The 20,203-nt window shown below is 39.7% G+C and overlaps 1 long non-coding RNA gene across 1 annotated transcript; it reads left to right on the forward strand.

The window, feature by feature from the left end:
* Positions 1-4,735: 4,735 nt before the first annotated feature.
* On the forward strand, positions 4,736-6,750 carry LOC133306123 (uncharacterized). Its single transcript, XR_009750849.1, has 4 exons — positions 4,736-4,753; positions 5,083-5,108; positions 6,411-6,479; positions 6,592-6,750. It is a non-coding gene; the product is annotated as an uncharacterized LOC133306123 (long non-coding RNA).
* The last annotated feature ends 13,453 nt before the right edge of the window (positions 6,751-20,203 follow it).

Genomic DNA, 20,203 nt, shown 5'->3' on the forward strand with positions numbered 1-20,203 from the left:
GCGAAGCTGAGACACGTGAAACACGTCATGGATGTTGGCCAAGTTCAGAGGCAAGGCAAGCCGGTAGGCAACAGGTCCTACTTTACCAAGAATCTAGTTTGGCCCAATGAATCGCGGGCTCAGCTTCCTCACTCCGATGGCCCGAACAACACCGGTGACAGGTGAAAGTCTCACAAACACGTGCTCACCCTCACTAAACTCCAGTGGACGATGCTTAACATCATAATAACTCTTTTGGCGATTCTGCGCCTGCTTCAGCTTTTTCCGAATCAACTGAATCTGCTGGGTAGTATCTTGGATAAAATCCAAGCCAAACAACTCCTTATCTCCAACCTCAGACCAGCAGGTAGGAGTCCGACACCTCCTACCATACAACTCCTCGTAGGGTGCCATGCCCAGGCTAGCATGGAAACTGTTGTTGTAAGAAAACTCAATCAAAGGCAAGTACCTATCCCATGCTGAACCCTGCTCCAAAGTGCAAGCCCTCAACATGTCCTCCAATGTCTGGATGGTCCGCTCAGTCTGAGGGTGATAGGATGTACTCAGTCTCAACTGCGTACCAAAAGCCTCCTGCAGCGCCTCCCAGAACCGAGATGTGAACTTCGGGTCCCTATCACTAATGATACTCTCGGGCACCCCGTGAAGTCTCACAATCTCGCGAACTTATAGTCTGGCCAACTGCTCAGTAGTGAAGCTCACCTTCACCGGAAGAAAGTGGGCAGACTTGGTCAATATTTCCACAATGACCCAGATAGAGTCGCAACCAGCCTGAGTCTTCGGCAATCCCACCATGAAGTCCATGGAAATGCTATCCCATTTCCATTTCGGAATCTCAAGAGGTTAAAGTTTACCAGAAGGCTTCTGGTGTTCTATCTTTACCTTCTGACATATCAGACACTTAGACACAAACACAACTATGTCCTTCATGCCCGGCCACCAATAATTTCTCTTCAAATCCTGGTACATCTTTGTAGCACCAGGGTGGACAGTAAATTGGCCCTTATGAGCCTCTGTCATCACTTCAACAGTCAACGGACCTCGAGGAACCACAATCCTCTTCTGAAAGGTCAACAGTCCATCCTCATTCCAAGACACACCGTCTTGGTTCTTCACGTAATCCAGGCACTCTCCCTGCTCTTGCGTATCTTGGATCTTCTCCATAAGCTCATTCTCGACTCTCACAGTCTACACATCGAGAAGTGCACCCCCAACAAGGAAGTCACTATCAAATCTCGAAACTTCGCAATCACAACAAAATCGTCATTCGATTCACTGGGATCGCCAGTCACTCTATCCATAGAGGTAACCTGACCCCACAAAATCTAATCCACACAAGGCTTGAGTGAGTTTGGTCTTATTCCATGACTCTAACATCAACTTGACTTACAATTTTTGTAAATCATAATTCTCAAAATAAATTCATATACCTTTCACAGCACGAAATCATAATCATGTTCATTTCTACAAATACATGTTAGTTAACATGCTCATTCACGTAGTAACGTACCTTATTTCACGTACACCTGCAAAATTTTCAATTTCAATAACATAATAATTCAAAAAAACTCTATGCAACGGTATACCTCAATCTCCATGGTATCTGCAAAATCAAGAGTCAATTAAAGATGAAATAACATCGATGCATTACCACGATTTATCATACTTATTTCATGTTTAGCACTACCCATGGTATCAACAGGCCAACTACATATGAAACATATATTAATAACATATAAACCTAGAGTCTTGGAGACCACTCAACTCACAAAACTACTTGTACATGCACAAGTCTCACATATACAAGATCGCGTGTGACCTTGCCACAAAGTTCAAGTGTTACACACTTACTTTTCCTTGAAGAGAATTTCACATTCTCCAACAAAGCACCATCACAATTTAGTAGTGGCGTAAGGCATCTTACCTTTAATAAAATGACCGGCGCTCCCCAAGGAGACACGCTCGGTCGAAAGAAGTCTTTCGCCAAAAGATCTTCAATGAGCTTCTTCAGCTCCGCCAACTCAGGTGGTGACAACCGATATGGAGCTAATGAAATAGACCCCACACTAGGCAACAAATCTATGGAGAACTCTATCTCCCGCTGTGGCGGTAACTCGTGAACCTCCTCAGGAAACGCCTCGAGGAATTCCCCCACCACAGGAATGCCAGTGGTATCCTCCTGTATCCTACTCACCAAACCTCCCCACAACACATCACCAATGTCCCTACTCACAAGGCTCTTCTAGCCTGCAGCACAAAATAAAAGGCGAGGGACTGGCTCTGGAATCACACGGAGACACCATCGCTCGCTAGACACAACAGTCAAACATCGCACAATTTCTGGACAACCAATCCAGGCCCAGAATGATTTTCAAATTATCCATCGGCAGTCCAATCAGACCTACCGAGTAATCACGGCCATCCCACTGAAACACGACATATCGATGAACAGTGGTAGTATCAAACTTTTCTCCGGTGGCGGTAATCATCCGCAACGGTGGAGAAAGCACAGCAATGGGAAACTCAAGCCCCACAACAATCGGGGTAGCAATAAAGGAATGCGTAGCCCCGGAGTCAGAAAATGCATTAACAAAAGATCCACCAATAGAAACAGTACCTCTGACAAGGTTCGAAGCTCGGTCCGTCTGCTGACTATCCGACGTATAAACTCGGCCGGTCTCTGGTGGTGCAGAAATCATCTGGAATGGTACCACATGAGCAACAGCAGCACAAGCGACATGTGTAAGACAGTCTCTGGAGTAGTGACCCTTCTTGCCACACTTGAAACATATCAGCTCACCCGAAGCACAACGTCCCAAATGTTCCTTCTCGCAACCCGTACACTTCAGGATAGTTGAAGATCCAGCAAAGTTGCCTGCTTAAGTAGTAAGCCTCTTAAATTTGTTGCACAGTTGCTTGACCTGTAGATGCTTCCCTTCACCTTTGCCTCTAAACTTCCTGTCCCTCCAAGAAGTGGAACTACTGGTCCCCTTAGCCTCAGATTCTTTGACTCTCTTTGCCTCGTGGTTCATACGAATATTCTCGAAGTCCTTAGATGTCGATCCAGTTATCCCCTCAACACGACATACTGAAACATTTTGTATTCCTGTAGCTCGCTCCGCCTTGGAAGAGCGCCTCTGGATAAGATGACCTGGCTCGCCACATCTGAAACATACTTTTCGTCCTTGCCAACAAGCACCCTTATGAGTCTTTCCACACGGGATGCACTCAAGCAGCGAGGATTTATTCCCAACTAGCATCCCTCTAGCTCCACTCCCACACCGCTGTGAGAATGGAGGTGGTGGAAGCAAAGGATGTTGGCCGTCAAGACAACCAATTCTCAACTCCTCCAGTATGACCCATACCATGGTCATATACGCCAGTCGATTCGCCTCCAAAACATCTTCAATGACTTTCCGGTTCGCCTCTCGAACGGCGTCCATCATCGCCATGTTGGCCAATCTAGTGGCCTCCTGATCGGCTATCCTAGCCGCCTACATCTCAGCTAATGCAGTCAGGACAGGATCCGGCTGATCCTCAGTGGTCTCGCGGTTTCTCCTAGGTATTACCATGACTCTGCACAAGTTACACAAAGAATGAGTTGATCAGGCCCATGCAATGTGGTCACACATGCATCATCATAGCAAAACCCATCAGAGGAAACACACAAAACAGACTCGCAACCAAACATCCTAAGTTATTGCAATACATACACGCTTTTTCCTAGAAAGTTCTCTGATACCATAAAATGTAAAACCCCGTGTATACCCGGTTTGTTAACATGTCATCGTATTAAGCCACGCTTAATAAAATATGCGGAATTTCTTTTTACTTTCAATTATGACGTCATTAATATTACAAAGTTAATTACTTAATTCTTTTCATAAAACATCGCCTGTATATAATTGCAAATAAACAGCTATCTACACTGAAATAACCTCAATATATAAATAAAAGTGAGTATCTAAGTCACGGAACTACAACACATAGACCGGACCATAATCCTGATACATTAATACAACTCAAATCTAAGGTAGGACATAGTCAATTAATGTGGCATGGACAATCCCCATGCTCACCAAATAAGGCAACAAGCCCAGCAAGTCTCAACAACAACAACATAATAGTAAAGCTAAAGACATAATAGCAACAGGCATATCCAGCATCTCAGCACAATCAGCATAACAGATAAATATCAATCAACTAAGCTCCGGCCTCCTGCCGCTAGAGGTCTCAACCCCCGCATTACCTGAACCTGAAATAAGCGCCCCAAACGTGGGGTGAGATCTCTAAACAGAAATCTCAGTAAGACAAGGGGTCCTCAAGCACCTTTCCGGTACGCGCTTTTACATAGCCAGTATCAGTTCTGGCACCAGTTCTCATTATTTTGACCTGAAGGTATCTCTCAGTATCAATTCTTAACTGTGCTTGAAAAGATATTCTGCAAAAGAAGGGTATATCTTGGTTGAATTTTTTGTGATTATAATAGAGATTCATTTATGGTGTTTTATTTTGGGGTTTAAAGAAATACATTATATTGCTGCAAGGAAAAAACTGAGTGATGTTGATGATATTATTTTGTTCCAAAACCAATTCAATATTGAAATATCTAACTGCAATACTTTTGATTGTGCAGCTTCGTGCTATCATTGGCAGATATGGATCCAAACCTTATGATGGAGGATGAAAGTATTGTGTGGACAAGCAATGTTGCTGTAATCGTACTTGAGCATAAAAATGAAGAGATTCTTTTAAGGTGAATGAATATCTGAATATCCAGTTCTTAAAGTTGAAGATATGTATCAATTATTATAGACATTTTGACGTGTAGATGATAGAAAGGAATAAAGGGTTGAACTTTGCTTATTATGAGTAATTTCTATGAATAGGCTATATATATATATACACGTTTCATTGTTTAATCCCAAACCGTTATCACTGCACACACTGATTGAATTTTTTTTTACGGTTTTTGTTTGAATTTCTACTCACCCCTTTGGCTGTATTTGTGTTTGAAAATTTGATTCATCTGTTTCTCTGATTGCTTTTTGGTGCATTTGATATGGATCTGTACAATGGATGCAGCTATCAGCATACTAAATATCACTAAGGTAAGTCCACTTGTCATGAATATTTTCATTGTGTTGATTTATTGGTACGAATATTTGAACAATGATTGGTCCAACGATGTTGATTGAGCTTCAATTTTAGAAGGCTATGTTACTTAGCCAACTTTTAGATGCAATAATTCAATGTACATTAGGCTAGTTACATCCATATGACACATGTTCTAGGAACAATAAATAGATGTCATCTTTTCGTCTTTTCTAAATTCTTAATCAACGTATTTACATGTATAACTGGTTGGGAATGCATTTAGTGATAAATGATGTGAAGATATAAATTGTTGATCTTATGCTGAAATTCTTTTTATCCTTTTTAACTGATTTCTCTTACTTGGCTGGCAATGTTTCTGATCAAATGGAAGAGGTTATGAGCGTGCTTGTTCATCAACTCATATGGTCTTATCAAACTATTCCAGTCCCTTTATTCATATCTCTATTAAATCTTATAAATGCATTTTAGGAATTTCATAAGTTTATATTTACTATCAATGATTGACAGACACAACCATTGGTGGGATAAAATTTAATTTTACAGTTCACCTTTCTTTCAAGAAAAGGTGCCTTTAAAGTGGCAGTTAAATCTTTTCATATTGAGATGCTTTCGAAAATGAGCCCTGAAGAAGTTTGTCTTAATAGGCTTGCACATAAACTTAATTTGGTGATACATAATCATGCAAATGTTTAGGAAAAAAGAAACTATAGGTTTCATTATATAACTAATGCCTTTGTTCATCAAATGAGGAAACTTCATTCAGTTGTTTCAAAAAATTGTTAACTGAATTTAGTTGTTTGCATCTTTAATTTCCAGAGCATGTCTTAATACTTGGTGATATATTAAATTGAAAATGCTTCTTAAAATTTTTTATTTAATTTCTAGTGTCATGTCCTAACTGACTTGTCTTTTTTATTTATATTTTTTATGATGTATATGAGTTTAGATGTTACATCTAAATGATAAATGAGTTTAGATGTAACATTTAATATTCGGTTGATCATTATCGTTGCCATTATCCTTTTAGTTTTACGGTCTTTTCCTAATTAGTTTTGTTGGTTACATCTATAACGTTCTTTATTGAATATTTCTTCGTATTCTAGTTTGACAATAATTGCAAATTATTTATTAAATTAATGGTAATGTCAGATTTTTCCAAAATCTGATTCCCTTTTATTTGTACAACATGGCTACTAGACCTTTTCATTGCTGTAATTCCCTATTCTTATGCTTCTTATATCATATGAACAATCTATCAAGGTTTTTAACTAACATTCATTGTTTTTGTGGCAAAGATTTACACATAAATGAGGCACTACAGATGCAGATAAGAGGTGCTGAGAAGGCTAAATGAACAGCTTGAGGTGTGTGATATGAACTTACTATGCATGCATTTTTAATCTCATTAACCAAAATACTGATACAAACTAATGATATAAATCTTTAACCTTTTTTACACCTCTAAAAAATATCCAGGTGCAAAGACTCCTACAGCTTTGGATAGAGGATCAAGGAAAATACCTGTTGGCAGTGCAAGAGAAAGCTCAGAAAACATTTGGTAGACAGAACTTGGGAATAGTAGGACTTGAACCTTAAAATCAGTATCCATGTGTATGAAGAAGAGGCTTTTGATTCGAAGTCTGCAAAACTTATTACTCATAGGTTTGAGTACTGGGTGACGTTGAATATTGTATGTGTTGGAATAGAAAGATTGTGTATTGATGTGAAGTTAAAAAAAAACTAGAGAAAATGTTTCATTGAATTATGAAGTTAGTTTTACATTGTGTATTGATATGTTCATTTTTATTTGTTAATTTGTTAAGTTTACGATACATATTTATTGTACAACGCTCGTTAATTGTATAAGCCTTTTTTAATACTTAGTCTAATATATGATATGGACTTTTGTGCATTTAATGTATTGATTAAGGAGATTTGATTTTCATATTTTGTTTACTTTGATTATATTTTTTTATCAGGTGCAGTACAAAAAATTGGTATTAACTTTGTAGAGAGAAATTTTTAAAAAAAAAATCTGAAATTTTTCGACGGAATTTGTTTTCTGTCAAAAACCATTACAACAATTTTCGACGGAATTTCATTGATTTTTTTTATGTAAATTTTCGACGGAATTCGTTTTCTGTCGAAAATCTTTACATTAGATTTTGACGGAATTCATTTTTCGTTCAAAACCATTACAACAATTTTTGACGGAATTCCATTGATTTTTCGTCGAAATTTTTTGAGGGAATTTTTTTTTCGTCGAAAAACTTTACATCAGTTTTTGACGGAAATTCATTGATTTTTCGTTGAAAACTTTCATTTTCTGTCGAAAACCATTACAACAATTTTTGACGGAATTTGTTTTCTGTCGAAAACCATTACAACAATTTTCGACGGAATTTCATTGATTTATTTATGTAAATTTTCGACGGAATTCATTTTCTGTCGAAAATCTTTACATTAGATTTTGACGGAATTCATTTTTCGTTGAAAACCATTACAACAATTTTCGAAGGAATTCCATTGATTTTTCGTCGAAAATTTTTGACAGAATTTATTTTTCGTCGAAAATCTTTACATCAGTTTTCGACGAAAATTCATTGATTTTTCGTTGAAAACTTTCAACGGATTACGTTTTTCGTCGAAAAAAATCACAATAATTTCAACGGAATTGCATTGGTTTTTCGTCGAAAGTTTTGGACGAAAATAAATTCCGTCGAAAAATTTGTTATCAACGAAGAGAAATTCGACGGTCTGAATTCTATCGAAAACTTCATTTTCGACGGAATTTTTTCGTCGAAAAAATGGACTTTTCTAGTAGTGAGAAATAATTCCATTATTGATGTTGAATAAATATGGGAAGAAGTAAATAATTATCACAAGGGTTTAATAACGCTGAAAGTCGCTTTTTTGAAAAAAAAGCAGAAACCGATTCTGCTTCACGGTATAAATGCGTACCGGTGAAGTTTCCCGAAAAATTATAATAAGTGCATGAATATCCCTAAAAAAATATCTAGGTCAAGTATATCAAGTTTGGAGTAAGAATAATGAGAATTGATGTCAGAACTTTTGCCGGCTACGTATAAAATGCGTACCAAAAAAGTACTGCGAAATTTATAATAAAAATATGATAATTCCTAAAAATAATGGCTAGGTTCAGAATATGAAGTTTGAGATTAAAATGATTAATGGAGCTATTAGAGCTAATACCGACAGATTAAGCTAAGTGCACCTATATATATTGATGGCACGTTAACCTAGGTCAGATTACTACATTCCTACGTGCTACTCAGCAGCTGCCTTTGTTCTCCAAGCTTGTCACCTTCCTCACTTCCTCTTGAGAACCCCAAGTGATCATCTTTTTCCAAGTTTTTTTTTCACCAAATCACCATAGTTTTTTCTGAGTTGCAGCTACTGTTTGGTGAGGGTTGTAAGCTGAGTTCATTGGTTAGTGGTGAGGGAGCCATGTCCTTGGCATTTGAAGCTTGAAGAAGCTATTTTCTTGTGTAAAAGACCAAGCCTGTGAGACAAATTCGTGGTTTTGTGAAGTCAGAGTTGTAGAGCTGAGTAGAGAGCTCCAATATCATCATTTTATTCTGTTTTGTGCCTTTGGGTATGCACCACTCCCTTTGTTCTTGAATTTTTATATGAAGAATGAACCTTGATGCATGTAATAAGTGAAAGTTAATAACTTAAGTGTTAGTAAGGTATAACACACCTAATAATGCATGCTTGAACGTCTGGAAACGTGAAAAATTTTCCAAGTTTTTTTTTCACCAAATCACCATAGTTTTTTCTGAGTTGCAGCTACTGTTTGGTGAGGGTTGTAAGCTGAGTTCATTGGTTAGTGGTGAGGGAGCCATTTCCTTGGCATTTGAAGCTTGAAGAAGCTATTTTCTTGTGTAAAAGACCAAGCCTGTGAGACAAATTCGTGGTTTTGTGAAGTCAGAGTTGTAGAGCTGAGTAGAGAGCTCCAATATCATCATTTTATTCTGTTTTGTGCCTTTGGGTATGCACCACTCCCTTTGTTCTTGAATTTTTATATGAAGAATGAACCTTGATGCATGTAATAAGTGAAAGTTAATAACTTAAGTGTTAGTAAGGTATAACACACCTAATAATGCATGCTTGAACGTCTGGAAACGTGAAAAATTTTCCAAGTTTTTTTCTCTCCAAATCACCATAGTTTTTTCTGAGTTGCAGCTACTGTTTGGTGAGGGTTGTAAGCTGAGTTCATTGGTTAGTGGTGAGGGAGCCATTTCCTTGGCATTTGAAGCTTGAAGAAGCTATTTTCTTGTGTAAAAGACCAAGCCTGTGAGACAAATTCGTGGTTTTGTGAAGTCAGAGTTGTAGAGCTGAGTAGAGAGCTCCAATATCATCATTTTATTCTGTTTTGTGCCTTTGGGTATGCACCACTCCCTTTGTTCTTGAATTTTTATATGAAGAATGAACCTTGATGCATGTAATAAGTGAAAGTTAATAACTTAAGTGTTAGTAAGGTATAACACACCTAATAATGCATGCTTGAACGTCTGGAAACGTGAAAAATTTTCCAAGTTTTTTTTTCACCAAATCACCATAGTTTTTTCTGAGTTGCAGCTACTGTTTGGTGAGGGTTGTAAGCTGAGTTCATTGGTTAGTGGTGAGGGAGCCATTTCCTTGGCATTTGAAGCTTGAAGAAGCTATTTTCTTGTGTAAAAGACCAAGCCTGTGAGACAAATTCGTGGTTTTGTGAAGTCAGAGTTGTAGAGCTGAGTAGAGAGCTCCAATATCATCATTTTATTCTGTTTTGTGCCTTTGGGTATGCACCACTCCCTTTGTTCTTGAATTTTTATATGAAGAATGAACCTTGATGCATGTAATAAGTGAAAGTTAATAACTTAAGTGTTAGTAAGGTATAACACACCTAATAATGCATGCTTGAACGTCTGGAAACGTGAAAAATGGAGTCTTGGAAGGATATTTTTGAGAAATGCAAGAACTGCATTCTGTCGTGAAATATTCGGATATGATATCCGTATATTGATATCATGATATGGATATCCGAATATGAGGTTTGTGATATCCGGATATGATATCCGGATATGTCCCCGTGAAATATCCAGATATTCTGGGAATTGTGTTATGAACTGTTTTGTCCAAACAGAAATGTAGATTGGGTTCTGGACCCTTAATTGGTTTTTATGAACCTCTGTAATAAGATAACTAAGTCAGAACCGCTTAGATTAAAGGCTTATGGATTTGGGAGAAGCCTAAGGACATTAAACGAAAAAGAAAACGTTGTCGTAATGTAACAAACTTCTAGATTATGTATATTGATAATTTTTCTAGAATAAACAGACTTTGATTGTGCAGTTTGGTGACCGTGGACTGGTGTGGACTCTTAATTGGGACTGTTAGCTTAACAGGTAAGCTTTCGTGTCCTCGGTTTTGCCTATTGTTGGTTTCACCATACCTCATGGAGGGATGATTTATATGCATGATGTGTTTTCTGAAATATGTGCTGAATATTAATATGCTACTGAGCTGTTTTATGAGTGCAAATGCCATATGATATACGTGGGGTGTTCCACCTGGACGGTAATCCCTAAGTATGTGGCGACATACAAGATGATAACTTCGTGGTGAGGTACAAGAGTAATGTGGGTTGTAGACGTACATAATTCCTAACTTTTATTCTCTGGCCAGTAGAATGCGTACACACATGACTTGGATATATGATGTATTGCACAGATTTTGAAATTATACTGTTTTATCTTTTGGGACTTATATTGCACATGTAAGTGAGCTTGGGGTGGAGAGATCCTTGAGGATCCCTTGTCTTACTGAGATTTCTTTTTAGAGATCTCACCCCGTGTGGGGCACATTTTCAGGTATAGGTACCTTTGAGGTTGAGACCTCTGGCGGCAGGAGGATGGAGTTGAGCTGATTTATGCATGCTGCTTTACTGATATATTTGGATTACGTTATGCCTTGTTATTTGATGGCTATTGTATTTGAGACTTGGTTTGATGTTTTATTTGGTGAGCATGGGGGTTGTCCATGCGACATGGATATAAGTTACGTTTATTCCAGACTTGAGTTGTATGTTGTATCAGGATATTGTCTGGTCTACACGTTGTAGTTCCGTGACTAGATACATATATATTTGATGAGGTATTTCAGAGTAATTATTTATTGCAATTTACATACAGGCGATATTTTGAAAATGAGTAAGTAAATCCACTTAGTTAATAATGAATGGTTTCATAATTGGAACACGGGGTGCACACAGGTGTTACATTTTATGGTATCAAAGCACTTTCTAGGGAAAAAGCCTGTATGTATTGCAATAACTTAGGATGCCTTGTTGTTTGAACTGTCTTGTGAGTTTCTTTTAGGTTTTGCTATGATAATGCATGCGTGACCGCATTGTGTGGGCCTGGTCAACTCATCCTTTGTTATGGTACTTCCTAGGAGGACTCGAAAGACGAATGAGGGTCAACTTGACCCGATCCTGAATGCATTAGCTGAGATGCAGGCGGCTAGACAAGCCGATCTGGAGGCCATTAGAGTGACCAATCAGGCTATGATGGACGCCGTGAGAGAGGCGAATATGAAAGCAACCGAAGACGTGCTTGAGGCGAATAGGTTGGCGAACATGACCATGATGAGGGTCATGTTGGAGGAGATGAGGACTGGTCGTGTTGATGGCCAGCATCCTCCGCCACTACCATCTCCATCTAGTCACCATGATGGGAACGGAGGAGGAGGAACACATATTCCTGACCACGATGGTCTGAGCCACATGGACGGTGTGAGTCACCTTACAGGATTGATGCAACCTTATTATGAGCCAGTAGAAGACCAGGAGATGAGAGACCGTCGGCTAAATGCGTTTCGTAAGCATAAGCCACCTTCCTTTGATGGATCCTATGATCCCATTGTTGATGCGAGATGGCTCCAGGCCCTGGACAAGATATTCAGGGTGATGCAGTGTATTGGCCCACATAAGCTGTTGTTTGCTACTTATATGCTGGAGGGAGACACTCACAAGTGGTGGATGAACACCTCTCAGGCCTATGAGATGCAGGGTCATGTTATCACGTGGCCATTCTTTGAAGAGCTGCTTCTTGGGAGATACTTTCCTTATGATGCTCAGGAGAGGAAGCAGTGAGAGTTTGAGCGCCTGGTGCAGGGCTCGATGTCTATTGATGAATACTTGGCTAAGTTCAATGAACTGGCCAAATTTGCCCATTTTTAGATTCCTATGCGTACACCTGCATTTTTGGCAGCTAAGTTTTGTGGGCGACTTAATGGTGAGATAATGGATCGTATAGCTGGAGCTGCATCCAGAGACTTTGGTACCTTGATCCAGCAATGTCGAGACATAGAGGATGTCTGTATAAGAAACAAGAAGACAAAGACTGGAGAGCCAGAGGTGAAGGGAGCTAGTGGCTCCACTATTTGGAGACACGGGAAATTTGAGGGAAAAGGTAAAGGGAAGCAGTTATCTACCAGACAGACTCAAGAGGACATCTACTCAGCAGGGGAGTACAACTAGACCTTCCATTATTCCCAGGTGTACTGGGTGTGGGAGATCTCATCTTGGACCATGTTCCACCAGTCAGATTATTTGTTTCCATTGTGGCAAGGAGGGCCACTATTCCAGAGATTGTCTTTCTTTAGTTGCTAAGGCTGCGGCAGTTCAGGCAGCCCCTCTTCAGATAGTTCCTGCTCCACCTGTGATGACATCTGTTGTGCCACCAGTTACCGGGTGTGTGTACACTCTTGATCGCCAGCAGTCGGACAGAACCCTGGACCTTGTGAGAGGTACTGTTTCCATTAGTGGTTGTGACATGGATGTATTGTTTGATTCTGGCACTACGCATTCTTTCATCGCGACTCTGATTGTTGTGGGGCTGAGTTGCCCATTTCTGTGCTTTCTCCACTTTTGCGAGTTACTACCATCACTGGAGAAAAGTGTGATACTTCCTCTGTACACCGTGATGTTATGTTTCAATGGGACGACCATGAGTATTCGGTAGACCTGATTGGGTTGCCTATTGCTAATCTAGAGATTATCCTTGGCATGGACTGATTGTCCAGGAATTGTGTGATGATTGATTGTTGTGCAAAGAAAGTGGTGATGTCTCCTTGTGATTCCACTATTAGTTCTTCTCCTTATCTACCAGTGCTTTAGGCTAGGAGGGCCTTGAGAGCAGGGGCATATGGTTATGTCATGTTGGGAGATTTGGTGAGTGGGACACAAAGGGATATTATCGGCATTCCTGTGGTGAGGGAATTCCTCGAGGTGTTTCATGAGGTGATTCCTGAGTTTCCGCCACAGCGGGAGATAGAGTTCTCCATTGATCTTTTTCCTTGTGTGGGGCCGATTTCATTAGCTCCATACCAGATGTTTCCACCTGAGTTAGCCAAACTGAAGAAGCATATTGAGGAACTTTCTGCGAAGAACTTCATCCGACCGAGTGTGTCTCTATGGGGAGCACCAATCATCTTTGTTAAGAAGAAAGTTGGGACCATGCGATTGTGCACCGATTATAGGCAGTTGAACAAGGTGACAATCAAGAACAAGTATCCCCTCCCACGTATTGATGATATTTTGGATTAGCTTAGGGGTGCTTGCGTGTACTCGAAGATTGATCTTCGATATGGATACCATCAGATCCGGGTTAAGCCGTAGGATGTACCCAAGACCGAGTTTCATTCGAGATATGGTCATTATGAGTATTTGGTGATCCCGTTTGAACTCACCAATGCACCGGCGGTATTCATGGATTACATGAACCACATTTTTTAGCCATACTTGGATCGTTTTCTGATCGTCTTCATAGACGATATTTTGATTTACTCCAAGAGCGAGGAGGAGCATTTGAGGATTGTGTTGCAGGTGCTTAAAGAGAAGAAGCTTTTTGCAAAGCCTTCTAAGTGTGAGTTTTGGCTCAATTTAGTGAAATTCCTTGGGCATATGATTTTTGTAGAAGGAGTGCAGTAGATCCAAACAAAATTGAGGCAGTGTTGGTTTGGAAAAAACCCAAAACAGTTACAAAAGTGAGGAGTTTCTTGGGTTTGACAGGTTACTGTAGGAGGTTCATTGAGGAACTCTCTAAGATGATATTGCCACTGACTCGCCTTACCCGGAAGGAGACTCTGTTTGTGTGAACTCACGAGTGTGAGGAATGCTTTCAGCAGTTGAAGGAGAGATTGACCACTGCACTAGTGTTGATCCTTCCTGATTCTGCGGAGCAGCTTGAGCTTTATTGTGATGCTTCTAAGATGGGGCTAGGCTGTGTGTTGATGCAAACTAGTAGAGTTGTTGCTTATACTTCGAGGCAGTTGAAGCCTCATGAGGAGAACTACCTAACTCATAATTTGGAGTTGGTTGTTATTGTTTTTGCCTTTAGGATTTGGAGGCATTACTTGTATGGTATGAAGTATGCAGTGTTCAGCGATCACAAGAGTTTGAAGTACATGCTCAACCAGAAGGAGCTGAATATGAGACAAAGAAGATGGATGGAATTTTTGAAGGACTACGAATTTGAGTTGAAGTACCACCCAGGCAAGGCCAATGTGGTAGTTGATGCTTTGAGTCAGAAATCTGTGAGTCTATCCAGTTTGATGATTAATGACTTTTGTGATTGAGAAATTTTGAGATTTAACAGTTACCTCTTTGTTTGGGGGTGCACTTCTTGAGATGGAAACTGTGAGAGTAGAGAATGAGTTGATGGAGAAGATCAAAGAGGCGCAAGTGCAAAGAGAGTGCATTGACTATGTGAAGAATCAAGATGGTGTATCTTGGAACGATGAGGGAGTGTTAATGTTTGAGAAAAGGATTGTGGTACCTAGAGGTCCATTGACTGAGGAAGTGATGTCAGAGGCTCATAAGGGCCAATTCGCTATCTACCCTGGGGCTACAAAAATATATCAGGACTTGAAGAGAAACTTCTGGGGGCCGGGCATGAAGAAAGATATAGCAGTTTATGTGTCCAAATGTTTGATATGGTAGAAAGTGAAGATTGAGCACCAGAAACCCTCTGGTAAGCTTCAACCTCTTGAGATTCCGCAATGGAAGTGGGAGAGCATTTCCATGGACTTCGTGGTGGGATTGCCTAAAACTCAAGCTGGTTGTGACTCTATTTTTGTCATTGTGGACAGATTGACTAAGTCTGGCCAATTTCTTCCGGTAAAGGTGAGCTTCACTAAAGAGCAGTTGGTCAAGATCTATGTTCGCGAGGTTGTGAGGCTTCATAGGGTGCCCGAGAGTATCATTAGTGATAGGGATACAAAGTTCACATCTCGGTTTTGGGAGGCGCTGCAGGAAGCGTTTGGTACTTAGTTGAGATTGAGTACAACCTATCACCCTTAGACTGATGGACAGACTGAGCGGACCATCCAGACATTGGAGGACATGTTGAGGGCTTGCACTTTGGAGTAGGGCTCAGCATGAGGCGTTGTATGGTAGGAGGTGTCGGACTCCTACCTGTTGGTCCGAGGTTGGAGATCAAGAATTATTTGGCTTGGACTTTGTCCAAGAGACTACCCAGCAGATCCAGATGATCAGAGAGAAGCTGAAACAATCATAGAATCACCAGAAGAGTTACTATGATAACAAGCATCGGCCACTGGAGTTCAACGAGGGTGAACACGTGTTTGTGAGACTTTCACCTGTCACTGGTGTTGGTCGTGCCCTCGGAGTGAGGAAGCTTAGCCCGAGATTCATTGGGCCATACCAGATACTTGGTAGGGTAGGGCCTGTTGCCTACCGACTTGCCTTGCCTCCGAACTCGGTCAACATCCATGATGTGTGTCACGTGTCACAACTGCAGAGATACATAGAGGATCCTTCGCACGTAGTGCAACCTGATGATGTGGAAATTTGGGAGAACTTAAAGACTCTCCTAGGACCACTCAAGATACTTGATCGTGGTGAGAAGAAACTAAGAAGCAAGATCATTCCCATGGTCAAAGTGCAATGGGAAGGAAGAACTCAAAAAGGAGTGTACTTGGGAGCAAGAGGACGAGCTTCTCTGGCAATACCCCAAGTTTAGGGACAAGTATGTCTCTAATTTTGCGGACAAAATTCGTAAAAGGTGGGGTGAATGTAAGAACCCGCACCATTAAATTAAGAATTTAAATAATTTAATTTTGAGTTTAAGAAATAATTCCATTATTGATGTTGAATAAATATGGGAATACTTAAATAATTATCATAAGGGTTTAATAACGCTGAAAGTCGCTTTTCTGATGAAAAGTGCAGATGCCGATTCTGCTGCACGGTATAAATGCGTACCAATGAAGTATCCCAAAAAATTTTATTAAGTACATGAATATCCCTAGAAAAATATCTAGGTCAAGTATATCAAGATTGAAGTAAGAATAATGAGAATTGATGTCAGAACTTATACCGGCTACGCATAAAACGCGTACGAGCAAAGTGCTGCGATAATTATAATAAAAATATGATAATTCCTAGAAAAATGGCAAGGTTCAGAATATGAAGTTTGAGATTAAAATGATTAGTAGAGCTATTAGAGCTAATACCGACGTATTAAGCTAAGTGCACCTATATATATTGATGGCACATTAACCTATATCAGATTACTACATTCCTACGTGCTACTCAGCAGCTGCCTTTGTTCTCCGAGCTTATCACCTTCCTCTTATTATAAATCCTATTAATTACTCACTGAGGTACCTGTACCTGAAAATGTGCCCCACACGGGGTGAGATCTCTAAAAAGAAATCTCAGTAAAACAATGGGTCCTCAAGGATCTCTCCACCTCATGCTCACTTACATGTGCAATATAAGTTCTAAAAAAATAATAACAGTATAATTTGTTAACATGCCATCGTATTAAGCCACGCTTAATTAAAAATGCGAAATATTCTTTTTCTTTTCAATTATGACGTCATTAACATTACCAAGTTGAATTACTTAATTCATTTCCAAAACATTGCCTGTATGTAAATGCAAATGACAAATATCTATACTGAAAAACCTCATATCATAAATAAGTGAGTATCTAAAATCACGGAACTACAACACGTAGCCCGAACATAATCCTGATACATTATTACGACTCGAATCTAAAGTAAAACATAGTCAAGTCAATGCGGCACGGACAATCCCCATGCTCACCAAATAAGGCAACAAGCCCAACATAGTCTCAAATCAATGACATACCATGAAACTAAAAGCATAAAAGCAACAGTCATAATCCAGCATCCAACATTAGCAGCATAACAGCATATAAATCAGCTAAGCTCCGGCCTCCTGCCGATAGAGGTCTCAACCCCCGCATTACCTGAACCTGAAATATGTGCCCCAAACTTGGGGTGAGATCTCTAAACAGAAATCTCAGAAAGACATGGGGTCCTCAAGGATCTTCCACCCCAAACTCACTTACATGTGCAATATAAGTTCTAAAAGCAGTAATTCAATATCAGTTCCAAAATCAGTGCAATGCAACAAATAATCATGTCATGTGTGTTATAACTATTCTACTTATCAGAGAAGTGCAGGAATACGTCTATTACCCACACAGTACACGCCCATGTTGTACCCGCCCACAGGACCACCCCATGGCTTCCTGTCTAGGCGAAACACCACATACATATCATAAGCATTTTCACTTAACAACTCAATAGCATTTCAATAAAACAGTACATGAAAACACATCATGCATATAAACCATCCCTCCATGGGATATGGTGGAACAAATAATGGCTAAACCGAGGACACGAAAGCTTACCTTGCAAGCTAACTATCCAAACCAAGAGTCCACACAAGCTCAAAGTCCACACACAGTAGAATCAAAATCTGTTTTAGACCAGCAATCATATCATAAAACAGTATAATGACAGATATACATGCAATGCAGCATATGTCTATGTCGTTTGTGTATGCATCCTACTGGCCAGAGAATAAAAGGTAGGGATTACATACGTCTACAACCTACAGTACAAAGCTCCTCGCTTGTACCTCACCCACAGAGTTACCATCTTGTATGTTACCACATACTCAGGGATTACCACCTTGGTGGAACACCCAACGTACATAGCATATGACATTCACACTCATCAACAGCTCAACAACATATCAAATATTCTTCTCATAAATTCAGAAAAACACAACATGCATATAAACCATCCCTCTATGAGGTATGGTGGAACCAATAATGGGCAAAACCGAGGACGCAAAAGCTTACCTGTCAAGCTAACAGTCACAACTAAGAGTTCACAGAAGTCCACGGTCACCAAACAACACAATCACAGTATGTTTATACCAGAAACATTATCAATATTCATAATCTAGAAGTTCATTACATTAAGAAAATGTTTCCTTTTTCATTTAATGCCCTTAGGCTTCCAATCTAAGTGGTTCTGACTTGGTTAACTTATTACAGAGGTTCATATTAACCAATTAAGGGTCCGGAAACCCAATCTACGCTTCTGTTTGGACAAAACAATTCATAAAACAAATTTTTCAGAATATCTGGATATTTCACGGGGACATATCCGAATATCCATATCCGGATATTTCACGACAGAATGCAGTTCTTGCATTTCACGAAGATATCCTTTCAAGACTTCATTTTTAATACTTTCAAACATTCAAGCATGCATTTTTAGACACATTTAGGCCAGTGTTCATGTTAGTTACTTAATCTTATCATTTTACATGCCAAGACTTAGTCTTTAACATAGAAACTCCTGCACAAAGGTAAGGAATGTACCCCAAAGCTTTGTAAGCCGAAATGAAGGGCCTTTGAGGTAGGAAAGCCCACTCTTAGCTCCCAGAAAGCACAATACACGAAAAAGTAGTGATGTACTTCACTTCTGTCACAACAAGGAGCTTCCAAGAAAGCTCAATGTTGGCTCAAACTTTAAAACTCACAAGACTCTCACTCACCCTTCCAAGACAGCAGCAAAAATGGGTTGGATTTCGAAGTTGTTAGCCTCGACTATTGATCTCACAATGCTTGGTGTTGGCCTTGTGAGATTCAGCGTGAGAAATGCGTCCTTAGTTCTTCATGAGGAGGTTGTGGATTTCTGCCTGCCATCTCTGGTTCTGCCGTTTGCTGTGTAGAAAATGATTCTTCATGTTTCATTAGCTTGGCTAGTTTCGTGTTCTTCTTTGCAGTCTGTAAGAACCCGCACCGTTAATTAAGGAAGTTAATTAATTAATTATGTGAAATTAGGAAATAATTCCATAATTGACCCTAATAATTATTATGAGGCTTAATTAATTATAGTAAGTGGTTAATAATGCTGAAAGTCATTTTTCGGACGAAAAATGCAGATACCGGTTCTGCTACTCGGTATAAATGCGTACCGATGAAGTATCCCAGAAAAGTATAAAAAGTGCATGAATATTCCTAGAATAATATGTAGGACTTGTAAAACGAATTTCATGTTAAAATAACGAGAACTGGTGCCAGAACTGATACTGGCTATGGAAAAGCACGTACCGGAAAGGTGCTGCGAAAAATAAAATAAAAATACGATAATTCTTGTAGAATTGAGTAGGTTAAGAATCCTGAGTTTGGGATTAAAATGCTAAGCGTAGCAATAAGTGATAATACTGTGTGTTTTATTTTAAAGTGGCTATATATACTAACTTAGCACAAAACCCTAGGCCATAACACCTCTTCTACGTGGGTGTGGTGGCTGGTCAGCTCTCCCTTCTACTGTTCTATTGCATTTCTTCTCCATTCTTGAGCTTTGAGACCATTTTCTTCATGAAAGCATCCTCTAAAAACTTGGGTGAGTGTGGGTTAGCATTGTGAGAGAGAGGAGTGCTCCGTCTCTGAGTTGGTCACTGCCTTGTGAGGTGTTGAGAGGCTGAGTTCTTGATTTGGGTTGTGTGAGTTGTCTTCTTGGCTTATGAAGCTTCAAGGAGCTTTCTTTGTGAAGAAAAGAGTCTTCTTGTTGTGCATTTTCGTGGCCTTTGGTTGCTGCTCAGTGGAGGGGTGTTAGAAGCTCATTTTCCCTGCCTTTTGCTATTTTAAGAAGCTTGGTAAACATACTCACCTTTGATCATGAGTTTAAGTGGTTAAAAATAGAACCTTGATTCATGTAATAA

This window comes from Gastrolobium bilobum, unplaced genomic scaffold (genome assembly GCF_033153095.1).
Source record: "Gastrolobium bilobum isolate Gb01-03AN ecotype WA unplaced genomic scaffold, APGP_CSIRO_Gbil_v1 utg7478, whole genome shotgun sequence".
Classification (NCBI taxonomy): domain Eukaryota; kingdom Viridiplantae; phylum Streptophyta; class Magnoliopsida; order Fabales; family Fabaceae; genus Gastrolobium; species Gastrolobium bilobum.